Consider the following 15,780-nt stretch of genomic DNA (forward strand, 5'->3'; position numbering starts at 1 on the left):
TAGAATTTACTGAATGGATGAGTATTTGTATTGAACGTGTCTGCTTTATATAACGTAACATAAAATCTGATTTGTTTTTTACATTTAATTGGAGTTTAACTCTTAGCCTTTCTTTTAAGAAACTGATGAATAATTTATATTTAAGTGTAAATATTTTTTGAAAAGTTTCTGTCTCTAGTCCACATATCAGTTCAGTTCAGTTCAGTTGCTCAGTCGTGTCCGACTCTTTGCGACCCCATGAATCGCAGCACTCCAGGCCTCCCTGTCCATCACAAACTCCCGGAGTTTACTCAAACTCATGCCCATCGAGTCGGTGATGCCATCCAGCCATCTCATCCTCTGTCGTCCCCTTCTCCTCCTGCCCCCAATCCCTCCCAGCATCAGGGTCTTTTCCAGTGAGTCAACTCTTCTCATGAGGTGGCCAAAGTATTGGCATTTCAGCTTCAGCATCAGTCCTTCCAATGAACACCCAGGACTTATCTCCTTCAGGATGGACTGGTTGGATCTCCTTGCAGTCCAAGGGACACACACATATAGTCCATCTTAATTCTTGCAACTTCCTGGGACATCCCTACCTCCTGGGCTTCTTTTAGACGTTCTCTTTTTTCTGAGTGAACAAACTGACACTGTCACTTTTTGGAAAGAGGGCTTTACCTTGGGGATTCTTGAGAAAATCCTGCCATGATACCCATCTTACAGTCACCAGGGTCCAGCTGAGTGTACAGTGTCAAGCTGTATTTTAATGAAAAACATATCATTTAAACCATCAGAAGATTGTAGTTTATGCTGTGAAGAAATGAGGGACATTCTTGCCCTGTAACAAAGCCTACTGGTCGTTCCCTTTCTTCCTGCCAGTGTAGGCGATCTCATTTGGCTGATTACCTCCTTTGGAAGGATGATGCTTTGTTTTTATCCTCTTGGTGTTAATGTTTTCCCAATCTGTAGTTTAGTACAAGGTTTCCTTCGTGCAAAAAGGAAGTGCACACCGTTTATCATGAGATGCTGGTTGGAAAACAGGAAAACCAAAGGTGACTCCTCTAAGATCATGGTGCACAGGGTGAAGGAGGAAGATGCCCTTATATTGCTTTTGATAAAGTGGAGAGAAAAATGCTACCCAGAGAGGGAGGGTACCTTTCATGTCAAGCCTTTGTTTATATATATTTACTGATTTTTGTTTATTTGGCTGTACTGAGTCCTAGTTGCAGTAAACAGGATCTTCAGTCTTCCTTGTGGCATGTGGATTCTTTAGTTGTGGCATGTGGGAATCTAGTTCCCTGACTGGTGATCAAACCCGGGCCCCTTGCATTGGGAACACAGTTTTAGCCACTGGACCACCAGGGAGGTCCCTCAAACCGCTGCTTTTGCTCACACTGTTCCCCCGTTGTTCTTTTCACTGGTCCAGATCTCATCCATCCTTCTCGACCCCTGGCTCTTCCTGCTCTCTCACTAACTGTCGCACCCCTCTGCTGTCTTCACACTGAGTGGTTGGTCCCCTAAATGACACTTAACCCTCTGTACCTGATGGTAGTTCTCTGCGCCCTGTTGTCTCAGATTATTGAGTTCCTGTTAAACCTTTCGTATCTAGCCTTCTACATCTCATGCCTTTACATACCTCTGTGTGGAGTGGGCTTTCCCGGTGGCTCAGTGGTGGAGAATCTGCCTGCAATGCAGGAGACCCGGGTTTGATCCCTGGGTTGGGAAGATCCCCTGGAGGAGGAAATGGCAACCCACACCAGTATTCTTGTCTGGAGAATTCCATGGAGCCTGGCGGGATCCATGGGGTCACAAAGTGCATAGAGTAGATACTCCATAAATGCACTGAATGTGGTGAAGGATCTCATAAGATGTCCAGTGGTACCCCTGTTGCTCAGCTTAGCTTTCTGATTCTGCAGAGAACTGATGAGTGTTGAATAATAAGAGATACAGTGACGCTGAGCAGATACCGCCTCCCCGTAGCCACGCCCCCATCTTCTTTGTGTCTCCAGCCCAGGCCACGTGCGCCAGAGGTTCTCAGAACCCGCTCATTGAACTGAAAGAAAGAGAAAGGGCTGCCTTCTTGATGCTGTGGCCCCAGGTGAAATAGCTGCCATCTCAGAACCCAGGTCTCTGGTCGACCTGGCTTCCTGCGGGGCCAAACCCGCACTGTTAGCCATCGTTCCTGGAAGCATGAGAACTGAAATGCTGCCGGATCAGGGAACAGCTTGAGAGAACCAGACGCAGGCTTTGCTGTATTCCCCTCCTTAGGGACCCAGGAAGTAACTAACCTGCACCATCTACCAGAAAGGGGAAACCTTTCATATCTTCTCTTTTTTTATATTTTTTTTCTATTTTTCTGTGTTTAAAATTCTGAATTCTGTCCATTTTCTCTTGAATTGAAGTTATTTTTCTTGATACTTTTTTGGTGACCGAGTGAAAATAATCCTAATACAAAGCCCCTACATCATCATACCTGCCTTTTACAACATTGCAAGTGCTCATGGGAGTGAAATTGGGGAAGGGGTATCGGGGGATTCTTAGCAGCCCCGCACCCAGCCCTGCCTGGTGGGTGGTGAGTAGGCAGGGCCACGGGCGCGGCTGCCGGATCCCAGCAGCATCAGCCCCTCGCCAGGTGATGAAGGACTTTCTGTAGTGCAGGAGTGCTGAGACCGCGAGAGTATTTAGTCAGTACTGGAAGTCCTGACTGTCCACAATGTTCATTTCTGTCTTGGAGCTGAATTTAAAGTCTCTCTCTTTAGACAGACTTACCTGGCCCATGTTTTGTTGTTGTAGTTTGTTGTTATTCAGCTAGAAGTCAGGATTTGGTTTTTTCTTCTCCAATTTCCACTCATGCACAGAGAGCTCTTTTGTGTATGTGTATATTTTGAACTTACACAAATGACAGTGTACTATTGATAGTACTCTTTTTTTATGCTTTTTTCCCCCAACATTATAAAACTTTATTTGTGTTACTATATGTACATGTAGTTCTTTGCCTCTGGAATATATTAATAGATCTCAGATGGACTTGCAGGACCACACTTAGAGCATGGGCAGGCTATCTTTCAAGACGTACTGAAAGATAGTTTGACGTGATTTGACAGACTGGCTGCACCAGGTTAAACTCCCTCCAACAGTGTTTTTTAGGACCCTTGGCTTCTGCACATCCTTGCAGGGTTTGGTTTTACCCCACTTTCTGTTTGCCAGGGGCTTATATCCATTTTAATGGGTGTCAAGTAATGACTTGTAAATTTAATTTGTGTTTCTCTGAAAATAAGTGCTTTTGTGAATTTTCTATTCCTGTCCTTTGCTCACTGTCCTGTTGGCGTCCTTGGCCTTTTCTTGTTGATTTCCAGAGATCACTTATGTGTTCTAGATATTTAGATCTAAAGATGGCAAATATGATCTCTATACCTGTCATGCTTGTCAGCTGTTCCTATGATGCACTTCATTAACCAGAACAGTATCTGTTGTTTCTGGTGTGTACCTCGGAATCTTGCTTAAGAATTCTTCCCCTTATCCCAGTCATACAGATAACCATCTACCATGTGTCCTTTTCACCTTAATTTTCAAAATGTCATCCTGTAAGTATACATTGATTTCTGTTTCTTTTTGAGTGAAGTAAAAAATCTCTGCTCTGGTTTCAATATGGTTGCGATGTAGTCCAGCAAGTATGCTGAGCACTGGGTGATATGGCCAGAAGGCAGCATCTGCCATGTCTTTCTCTGGTGGTTCCCAGACTTCAGTGTTTGTGGGGATCACCTGGGAGCCTTGAAGAAATGCACATTCTTGATCCCTACCAGAGATTCTGGCTTACTGTAAGGTAGCATCTCTCAAGGTACCAGCTATAGACCACCTGCATCAGAACCACTTTGAACTGGATAAAAAGCAGAGCCTGATCACAGACCTAGTAACAGATGGTTGGGATGGGGAGGGAGGTAGGAGGGGGATTCAGGATGGGGAACACATATACCCGTGGCGGATTCATGTCAGTGTATGGCAAAACCAATACAATATTGTAAAGTAATTAGCCTCCAGTTAAAATACATAAATTTATATTAAAATTTTTTTAAAAAATTAAAAAAAACCCACAAAAACACTGTCCACAAAAATTCAAACAAGGGAATTAGAGCAAAGGGAATGCCATGGAAAATTTACCTGCAACACCCCCAACCCAGCTTTTAGAGTGGCGGCAAGAGTGTCTCACTGACTGTGAGGGAGCCGGGCTTCTGTATGCAAGAGTTGTTAAATATTTTATACCCAGCTCTCTGTACATGAATGCTGAATTTGTAAAAGACACCAGAGACTAGAAAAGGGTTTTTCAAGGCTGTTGTTGGTTTAGTCGCTAAGTCATGTCCGACTCTTGCGACCCCATGGTCTGTAGCCCGTCAGGCTCCTCTGTCCATGGGATTTTCCAGGCAAGAATACTGGAGTGGGTTGCCATTTCCTTCTCCAGAAGGCTGTTACCACCCTGTTAATACCTCTGTTATTACCTGCTGCATAATACCTGTAGCAGTAATACCGCTGTTAATATCTCTCATCTTATTGTAAAGGAGCCCCCTGAAGTGGTAATGGGAATGTGAAATCTTGGGAGGAAGAACCTTCTCAGGGTCCAAATTTGCTGTATTTTAAAGGGAAGAAGTGAAACTGGCAGTTAAAGTTCATGGACTGTTTCCAGGCTTTAAAAAAAAAAAAAAGGCAGTAAGATATAATTGCATTAAATTACTGAATCTCCAAATGTGTTTTGAAGCAGCCTCAATGCCTTTTTTGAAGGACAGGCTTCTTAGGACCAATTCAGTAGCCTGTTCAAAACTGAGAAGCATTTTGGTCCAGGACCATGGCAAGTGACAGCTATATGCAGTGCCCAGCCTGGGTTGTGGGGCTGGGTGAGGTTAGTGGGGATCCCTTCGGTTCTACAGATGTAGAGGATTTATGCTAGATGCATGAGGCTCCTGGGGACCCAACCACTCTCCTTGTTACTGAAAAATAGAAATGCGCTGTGATTCCAACAGTTGACTTATATTATCACATTCATCGTCATCATCAGGGTAATAATAGTGATACCCTCTGGATTCAAACAGCATAGTTTACATAGGACTTTGAACTAGATTATCTCATAATCATAATGGCTACCTTTTGTTGAGTATCCACAATGAGATGGAGGTTTTATGTTTATTGCCCTTAGACCTCCCGAGAAATCTTTACTTTTATAGTTGGGGAAACAGAGGCTCAAAACCACTAGGAGAATCGCCTTTAAGTCTCATAACCAGTAAGCTGCAGAGCAGGACTCAGAATTCAAACAGCAGATTTTCTAATCACTTGTGGCCCATTCTACAGTGTGAAGAAAATTCAAGTTTTTTTTTTCATTTAAACTCTGAAACATTTGAAATTTAGCATATTTATATCACTACTGAGTTTTATGAACAGTAAGTTATGAGAAAGTTCTGTGAGAACTGGACTGTAAAGAATGCAGAATGCCAAAGAATTGATGCCTTCAAACTGTGGTGCTATGGAAGACTCCTGAAAGTCCCTTGGACAGCGAGGAGATCAAACCAGTCAATCTTAAGGATGATCAACACTGAATATTCACTGGAAGGACTGATGCTGAAGCTGAAGCTCTAGTATTTTGGTCATCTGATGCAAACAGATGACTCATTGGAAAAGTCCCTCATGCTGGAAAAGATTTCGGGCAGAAGGAGAAGAGGGTATCAGAGGATGAGACGGCTGGACAGTATCACTGATGCAATGAACATGAACTTGGACAAACTCTGGGAGATGTTGAGGGATAGGAAAGCCTGGCATGCTGCAGTCCATGGAGTTGCAAAGAATTGGACATGACTGTGTGACTGAACAATTTGAGAAAGTTTTGTATCTATATACATGAAGAAACCATTATGGAATCCACAGGTAAAAGCTTGAGCTCTCCATTTATTCAGTGACTTAGGTGCCACCTCTTATTAATTCAGTGATTTAAGGAAACTTATTTAACCTCTCTGATGCCAGTTTCCAGATCTGTTACTTGGTTAATATAAGTACCTATTTCATATAGCTCTGAGGAGGTTTGCCATGACCTAATACATAAAAAGTATTTAGAAAAGCATCAGGTACCTGGTAGACAATAGATGTTTGAAAAATGAGTATGGTGATATGTTGGCATTTGTCTTCACACGTAGGAGATGTATGTGCTCTGACCACATACCAGGATATATTTAGTCTAGTAAAAGGATGTGTGCACAGGTTTCTTGTTTAACAGACCTTGATTTTGAGACAGCCACAGACCAGCAGGTTCTCCCTTTTGATCTGGGCTCTCCCCAGATGGATAGCATTTAAACACCTAACTTGACTTAGCAACTGAACAACAGCAACAAAACACCTAACTCTTTCTTGATAAGTTATGATATGACCATGCATATATGACATGAAAAGCGCTTTTAAATCCTTTGAGCCATTAAGAGCTCAGCAGAAACAAGATGTCCTAATACTCTTATGATGGAAATCATCTGGTTTGCAGTATAAATTGCAATCATGAGCACCCCCCTGTACTAGTCCACAGAGCACCCCCCCACCCAGAAGAGATGCCCTTGGAAACCTGAGAAAGAAACATAATGTGCAGGTCCATTCCAAAGGCTGCCTCAGTCTCCAGATGGCCACTTAAATGTCTCTGGGGCCATCTTGAACTAGTTTTAACATTGTGTTCAAGTTAAAAGTCCTTAATCAATGATGACTTCCCTGGTGGCTCAGACGGTAAAGTGTCTGCCTACAATGCGGGAGACCTGGGTTCAATCCTTAGGTTGGGAAGATCTCCTAGAGAAGGAAATGGCAGCCCACTCCAGTACTCTTTCCTGGAAAATCCCATGGACGGAGGAACCTGGTAGGCTACAGTCCATGGGGTCACGAAGAAGAGTCAGACACGACTGAGCAACTTCACTTTCACTTTCAAGTTAAAAAGGGACCTATTTCTAGAAATCACACAATGAATATCTAAACTCATTTTCGTAGACCTGTTTCAGCTAAACGTATCTTTTCAGACACAATCCTTTATTCCTCAGAATTCATCTTAATAGATCCAGTGGTACTGACCCCTCTATCGTTCTTTTTAGAACAAAATTAGCACACTTGGAATTAAGTTTTCTAAATGAATCAGTCATCTTCTGCCAGTTAAGGCCTCTTCATTCCAAATGCTGCCCGGTTTATTTGAAAGTGGTGATTGGACACAGTGTCAATCAACAGTGTCCAAGTTGTTTTTCTAGATTTTTTCTGACCTCACAGACCACACTGCCAATTGCCTTCCGCCGTCTCTGAGATGACTCAGGTGGCCTGCTGACCCTATTCATCAAGATTTCCCTCAGGGCCTATCACAAACCCTCCCCGACTTTTCTTCTACCAACATCGAGCACAGTATCCTAACTAGTGTTAGGCAGCTATAAACAAATCTTCATTTGTGGCATTTCTCCCAGTACTATTTATAATGTAAAGTTTTGAACTAAAAGCTAGATAAAACTATGCATGCTTACTGCATACAAAACCAAACCCAAGTATTCATTTTTATGAAAATATGCAAACAACCATTTAAAAAAGAAAAACTAACCTAACAATCCAGTTCAAACAGATGTGTACTTCTTAAATTATAGCATCAAACTTACACTACAAACTGAAATTATGTTTTGAGACCCACATTTTAAAAATACCCTCTCAACTCTCTGCTCCAGAAAAGCAAAACCCCGTCTAGTACCACTTGCCACTTACCCGCTCATGGAATGGAAGAACAGAAAACAGGGGCTTGTTTTCTCCTGTCTTATTTTTTTTCCACCTATGTTTTCCTTAATTAGCATTTTCTCAAGAGAGAAGATAAAGAGTTGTGAGCCATTTTTGCCTTAAAATGCATTAATAATTTACCTCAGTCCCTGGGACGACAGCATACGATATACCCATTAGTTAAAGGGTCAATAAAACCGCATCCACAGGAGAAAGGAGGTCCAGTGACTCATTCCCTGCAGCATGTGTGAGTTAACAGTAAACAGGTATCAAAGGAAAGGAGTCAGCAGCAACTTTCCCAACTGCAGGACCAGAAAGTAAGTCTTTCTTGTCTGTCATCACGGGAAGTTATTCTAGTTGGGTGACAGAGCCGCAGTCTATGGTTTAGATGGCAGTGGATGATAAATCAGAACAGCTTCTGGAGTATTTTGGTATGTTTCTTCATCAGAATTCCAATTCTGTTGAGCATCAGCCATTTATCCTGAGGTTCCTACTGTGATAAAATCAGTAATTTTTTGTTTAGAAGAATGTGTGTTTGACCAGGAAAAAAAATGGTGGCTGTGTCTTTGTCAGTGGCGGGGTGGGGGGAGGGGACGAGCACGGGGGGGACATTGGGCTGGAACTGGCCTGTGTCACCTTCTCTTCTGTCACAGAAGTTTAACAAGCCCTTGTGTGAAATTATTTACCTGTGTGAATAACTAACTGGGCTTCCCTGGTGGCTCAGCTGGTAAGGAATCCGCCTGAAATGCGGGAGGCCTGGGTTCAATCCCTGGGTTGGGAAGATCCCCTGGAGAAGGGATAGGCTACTCACTCCAGTATCCTGCCCTGGAGAATTCCATGGACTGTATAGTCCATGGGGTTATAAAAAATTGGACATGGCAGAGCAACTTTCACTAGCTGTAGGGGGACTGCTAAAAAGTGAAATGATAGTGTTTCAAAATCAGAAGAGTTTGGATTGCTGAGAGCCTATTTTACATTAAAATATTCAGTCATATAAACATGTAAATGTTTAAAGGGAGTATTACTTTTTTAGAAAATATGTTTTTTAAATTTCATAGAAAAATATATGGGCCAAAGAGCAAAAGAAAAGGGAACTATTCCAAGATGTTAACTCACTCACTTAACAAAAATTTGAGTTGCCTGTTATGGACAAGATACTGTTGTAAATGCTGGCATCTGGTGATGAACCAAAAAAGAAAGGTTCCTGCCTTAATGGAGCTTGTACATCCATTGTGGGGAAAAGGCATAGAATTCTAGTTTGTTTTTTTTTTTGAAGTGTAGCTGGTTTATGATATTATGTTAGTTTTAGGTGTAGAATTATATGTTATTAGAAGGTAATGACTATAATTTGCCGAGCTGTTCAATATGTGCTTCTTGTTCATCTATTTTATATATAGTAGTTCGTATCTCATTCCTACATTCTTAATTTGTCCCTCCCCCTCTCCCTCTTGGTAACCACAGGTTTGTTTTCTGTGTCTATGAGTCTGATTCTGGTTTTGTTTCTTAATTGAGGTGTAGTTGATATATGATATTATATTTCAGGGGCACAGCATAGTGATTCACAATTTTTAAAGGTTATACTCCATTTATAGTTATTGTGAAAATATTGGCTGTATTCCTTGTGCTATCCAGTATATCCTGTAGCATATTGCTTTCATACATAGTAGTTTATATCTCGTGATCCCCTCCCACCTATTCTGCCCCTCACCCCTTCCCTGTCTCCAGTGATATCCACTAGTTTGTTCGCTGTATCTGAGTCTCTTTCTTTTTTGTCACATTCACTAGTTTGTTTTATTGTTTAGATCCTATGTGTAAGTGATATCATATAGTATTTGTCTTTGTCTAACTTATTTCACTTACCTTAATACCCTCCAAGTTCATCCATTTTGCTGCAAATGACAAGATTTCGTTATTTTTTTATGGCTGAGTAGTATTCCTCTGTGTGTGTGTGTGTGTGTGTGTACCACATCTTTCTTTATTCATTTACCTGTTGTTAGATACTTAGGTTTCTTGATTGTTGTAAATAATGGATATTTGGATGCATATAGCCTTTCAAATCAGTGTTCACATTCTTTGGGTATATAGCCAGGAGTAGAGTTGCTGGGTCATATGGTAGTTCTATTTTTAGTGTTTTCAGAAACCTCCACATGGTTTTATACAGTGGCTACACTAATTTACATTCCCACCAACAGTGTATAAGGGTTCCCTTATCTCCACATCCTTACCAGTATTTATTTGTGGTCTTTTTGATGGTAGTCATTCATCATGGTGGTTTTCATTTGCATTTCTCTGATGATTAGTGATGTTGAGCATCTTCTCATATGCCTGTGGGCCATCTGGATGTCTTATTTGGAAAAATGTCTTTTCAAATTTTCTGCCCATTTTTAATTGGGTTGGTTTTTTTATATTAAGTTGTATGAGCTGTTTATATATTTTAGATATTAGTCTCTTATAGGTCTTACCATTTGCAAATATTTTCTCGCATGTATTAGGTTGTCTTTTCCTGTTGCTAATGGTATCCTGTGTTGTGCAAAAGCTTTTAAGCTTAATTAGGTCCCATTTATTTATTTTTGCTTGTTTCCTTTGCCTTAGGAGACAAATTAAAAAAAAAAATGTTGCTATGATTTGTGTCAGTGTTTTGCCTATGTTTTCTTCTAGGAGTTTTATGGGTTTGGGACTTACATTTAGGTGTTTAATCCATTTTGAGTTTATTTTTGTGTATGGTATTAGAAAACAGTATAATTTCATTTTTATATATAGCTGTCTAGTTTTCTCAGCACCACTTATTGAAGAGACTGTCTTTTTTCCGTTGTACATTCTTGCCTCCTTTGCCATAGATTAATTGACCATAAGTGTATGGATTTACTTCTGAGCTCTCTATTCTGCTTCATTGGTCTCTGTGTCTGTTTTTGGGCCCATGCTGTACCGTTTTGGTCACTGTAGCTTTGTAGTATAATCTGAAGTCTGGGGTGTGAAGCCCCAGCTCTCTTCTTTCTCAAGCTCATTTCAGCTGTTCAGGGTCATTTGAGTTTTCATAGAAATTTTAACATTATTCTAATTTTGTGGGAAGTGTTCTGGTTCTGTGGAGCTGGGTTTGAGTCTCTGGCTGTAGGGCCCTGAGTGTCCTGGGGGTCCTGGGTCCAGTGCTTTGAGCTGGTTTGTGGGGTCCAGTCCTAGACCCTCTCACTGGGATAGCTAAGGGCTTAGGGTGTCTTAAGGCAGGCTGCCTCCTGCTGAGTTGGGGTCCTGTCTTCACCCAGTTAGTTGTTTGGCCTGAGAGATGCTAGTTCTGGTGCCTACATACTGGGTGGAAGTAGTACTGGGTCCTGAGGCTAATAAGCTAAAGGGAGGATTCCAAAATTCCGCTTGTCAGCACCACTGTCCGTGTGCAGAATGAGCTCGCTAAATGGCTGCCACCAGTGTCTGTGTCCCAGGGCGAGCTTTAGTTGCCCCTTCCTTCTCCAGGAGACTCTCCAAGATCAGCAAGTAGTTCTCACACAATCTTCTTTCATATGGCTGCTTCTGCCATATGAGATTTTGTGTGCATTCTATAATAGTGGAGTCTTTATTTCTCACAACCCTCTGAGTCTCCTCAAAGTAAGTGCTGCTGGCCTTCAGAGCCAAACATCCTGGGGGCTTGCCCTCCTGACGCAGGACCCCCGGGCTGGAGAGCCTGCTGTGGGGCTCAGGCCCTTTCCTCCTTGGGGAGAAGTTCTGCAATGGTAATTATTCTCCCGTTTGTGGATCGCCCACCCAGGGTTATGGGCCTTGACTATACTACATTAATTCCCTTCCTGCCCATCTTGTTGCGATTCCTTCTTTATATCTTTGGTTGTGGAAGAGCTTTTCTTATAGGTTCCAGTCTTGTTTTAGTTGATAGTTGCTCTGTAATTGTTCTGTTTTGTGATTTCGGTGTGCCCATGAGAGGAGGTAAACTCAGGCTCTTTCTGTTCTGCCATCTTACAATCAAGTCCTCTGTTCATTTTTCTTCATTCTTTGTTTTCTCTTTGTTGTTTGGATTGTAGAATCTCTATTGATATAACTTCAAGTTTACAGTCTTTTTTCTGCCCTTTGAAATCTACTGCTGAGGGTCTTTAGTGAACTTTCTGTATCACTTCTGTACTTCTCGACGCCAGAATTAATTTTTTAAAAAATTTCTCTGAATAGATATTCTCTATTTGATGAGACATTGTCATCATATTTTGCTTTGCTTCTTTAATCATGATTCCTGTAACATCTTTGAGCATATTTATAATGCTGCTTTGAAGTTTATTATGTCTGTTAAATCTAATATCCAAGTCCAGTCATGGTTTCCGTTGTCTGCTTTTTCTTCCTGTTTGGGTCATATTTATTTTTCTGATTGCATATGCATAATTTCTTGTTGGTAACTGGTATTTAAGATAAGTGAAAGTGTTAGTTGCTCACTTGTGTCCTACTCTTTGCTACTCCATGGACAGTAGCCTGCCAGGCTCCTCTGTCCATGGAATTCTCCAGGCAAGAATCCTGGAGTGGGTAGCCGTTCTCTTCTCCAGAGGATCTTCCTGACCCATGGATCGAACTGGGTCTCCTGCATTTCAGGTGGATTCTTCACTGTCTAAACCACCAGGGAAGCCCCATTTAAGATATCGTAGCAACTCTGGTTACTGTTCCCCCTTCCCTCGGAGCTTGTCATTGTTACTCACTTGCTTATTTTTTCAGTGATTGGCAAGTTATTGTAGTGGAGTCTGTTTCTCCTAACTCCACAGTATGAAGCCTTTCTTGAATCTTTCTCACGAGTGCAGCCTTGGATATACTTCACAGTCACCCTGGGGTGATCCTGATTTTAGCAGGCTCTCTTTTCCTAATCTTTCCAGTAAGCTGTCTCCATTTTTGGTATAATATCCAGCTATGATCCTTTATTAATAACTGATTACTGTCTCTGTTTTCTAGGTGCTCTGGGGGAAAAAAAATTGCTCCACAACACTATCCAAATAAATCTGGGCCCCTTCACAGGGGAGTTTTTGAGGCTAGTCTTGAGATTTGTTCTGACCCTGGGAGGGCTTCTCTGAGCCATCCGTCTCCTTGATTCTCTCTGGCAAAGAAGCTGGCCTGCAGTTTAGCTCGTTGCTGCAATGCAGCTACTTGCCTCCCCCTTGCTTGCCTCCTACCAAAGGCTCGTTTGTTTTTGAGAGCATCCTTAGCCTTGTACTTTCTCAGTTCTAAATAAAGTCAGTTCATCTGGGAAGAGCTTTGATGTGCGTTGTTCTTATATCCTGCCTCTTCTCCTGGGCAGAATCTCTGAAGTTACAGATCTGGACCTGGGAGAGGGGATGGTGACCAGTTTCTCTTCATTCTTGTTTTATGCTAGTGTTGGGTGGAAGACTACAGCCCCTGGCCTTCTCAGCTTACATATTCTGGAATGGAACCTCTTATGAACAAACTGGGGTGAGGGCCATCAGGGCACCAGTTGTCCTGGCAACCTGACCTAAGTCATCTGCTCTCTGAGTGGGAGCCGGGTGGAGAAGGGGCACTCCAGCCTCTCAGCTTTGATTTGTCAGGAATTTAGCCTCTGCAACACATAGTTGGATAAGATGAGAAACACAGGTGGCTTGCCGCTGTTGGGGTGTATCATAGCCCTTAAGCAAAAAAGAGCCCAGTATTCTTGATGTACCAGCCTGGAGCGGAATCTCCGTGATACTGAGCTGCAAAGGGTGAGGGATGGAGTAGTTGAAATGCCACATGGTTGAAATGCCACGACTTTCACTGTTCTTGCTGAATGTTAGTAGGTTTTCTTGAATAACAGTTTCTTCATTTGCTGTAATCCTTTAAGACAATTTTAGACACTAATAATTTCTTCCAATTATGTTTGTTTTGCTGGGAATGGCCCATGGAGCTCCTCACACATTCATTCTGGAAGTTGGGAACACGATTTTTACTCAGAAGAACAACTACCGGCAAACTGATTAGACTTGAGTATCTGGCAGTCATTTTCTCACAAAATGAATGAAGTTTGCCACTTCTTTTTTCTTAATATTTTAAAAAAATTTTACTTATCTATTAGGTTGGTACAAAAGTAATTGTGGTTTTTGGATTGTGAATTTTAAATCACCATACTAGGCTCAAACACATCTTTATTAATCAAAATAGGAATCATTACAATCAACACATTTTTGCCAATGAGAAGTAAGTTTATTCTTGAAGCGTAAAAATCTGTGCTTCAGGATTTGACAAACTCTTGGAAAGCATTTTCTGCCTCTTGCTGGTTGTGGAAGTGTTTTCCCTGCAAAAAGTTGCCAAAATGCTTGAAGAAGTGGTTGTTGGTTGGCGAGAGGTCAGGTGAATGTGGCGGATGAGGCAAAACTTTGTAGACCAGTTCGTTCTACTTTCGAATCGTTGGTTGTGCGGTGTGCAGTGGGCGTTGTTGTGGAGAAGAACTGGGCCCTTTCTGTTGACCAGTGCTGGCTACAGGCCTTGCAGTTTTCAGTGAAGCTCATTGATTTACTGAGCGTACTTCTCAGAGGTAATGGTTTCACTGGGATTCAGAAAGCTGTAGTGGATCAGATAGGCAGCCTACCACCAAACAGTGACTATGACCTTTCTTGGTGCAAGTTTGACTTTGGGAAGTCCTTTGGAGTTTCGTCTCAGTCCATCCACTGAGCTGGGCATCTCTGGTTGTCATATACAATCCACTTTTTGTCGCATGTCACAATCCGATCAAGAAATGGTTTGTTGTTGTGTAGAATAAGAGAAGATGACACCTCAGAATGATGACTTTTACATTTTTGGTCAGCTCATGAGGCATCCACTTTTTCACCTTTCCAGTTTGCTTCAAATGCCAAACAACTGTAGAATGGTCGACATTGAGTTCTTCAGCAACTTCTTGTGTAGTTATAAGAAGATCAGCTTCCATGATGACTCTCAATTGTCATTGTCAACTTCCAATGGCAGGCCACTGCTCTTCTCATCTTCAAGGCTCTTGTCTCCTTTGCAGTTTCTTGAACCACCACTGCAGTGTACATTCTTTAGCAGTTTCTGGTCCAAATGTGTTGTTGATGTTGCGAGTTGTCACCTGTGCTTAATGACCCATTTTGAACTCAAAAAAATCACTCAAATATGCTTTTTGTCTAACATCATTTCCATAGTCTAAAATAAATATAAAATACACAGAAAGTAATGTCATTAGCAAAAAAAAAAAACACATAAAGTGAGAAATGCATATTAAAATAATGTATAACATAACGATATTTACTTAAGAATGTATTCCAGTATTAGGTGGCAAATTTCAACAGTGCAAAAACCACAATACTTTTGTACCAACCAGAAAAACATCTATTTCTGTTTTATTGACTATGCCAAAGCCTTTGACTGTGTGGATCACAATAAACTGGAAAATTCTGAAAGAGATGGGAATACCAGACCACCTGACCTGCCTCTTGAGAAATCTGTATGCAGGTCAGGAAGCAACAGTTAGAACTGGGCATGGACCAACAGACTGGTTCCAAATAGGAAAAGGAGTACATCAAGGCTGTATATGTCACCCTGCTTATTTAACTTACATGCAGAATACATCATGAGAAACGCTGGGCTGGAGGAAGCACAAGCTGGAATCAAGATTGCTGGGAGAAATATCAATAACTTCAGATATGCAGATGACACCACCCTTATGGCAGAAAGTGAAGAAGAACTAAAGAGTCTCTTGATGAAAGTGAAAGAGGAGAGTGAAAAAGTTGGCTTAAAGCTCAACATTCAGAAAACTAAGATCATGGCATCTGGTCCCATCACTTCATGGCAAATAGATGGGGAAACAGTGGCAGACATTATTTTTGGGGGGCTCCAATATCAATGCAGATGGTGATTGCAGCCATGAAATTAAAAGACGCTTACTCCTTGGAAGGAAGGTTATGACCAACCTAGACAGCATATTAAAAAGCAGAGATATTACTTTGGCAACAAAGGTCCATCTAGTCAAGGCTATGGTTTTTCCAGTAGTCATGTATGGATGTGAGAGTTGGACTGTAAAGAAAGCTGAGCACCAAAGAATTGATGCTTTTGAACCGTGGTGTTGGAGAA

At 41.7% G+C, this 15,780-nt stretch overlaps 1 protein-coding gene across 3 annotated transcripts in view; it reads left to right on the forward strand.

Moving 5' to 3' along the window:
- The window catches only part of ULK4 (unc-51 like kinase 4), a 502,923-nt gene that overhangs the window by 441,460 nt on the left and 45,683 nt on the right, over positions 1-15,780 (forward strand). The window lies entirely within an intron of this gene.

The sequence above is a fragment of the Cervus canadensis genome, chromosome 22 (assembly GCF_019320065.1).
Source record: "Cervus canadensis isolate Bull #8, Minnesota chromosome 22, ASM1932006v1, whole genome shotgun sequence".
NCBI lineage: Eukaryota > Metazoa > Chordata > Mammalia > Artiodactyla > Cervidae > Cervus > Cervus canadensis.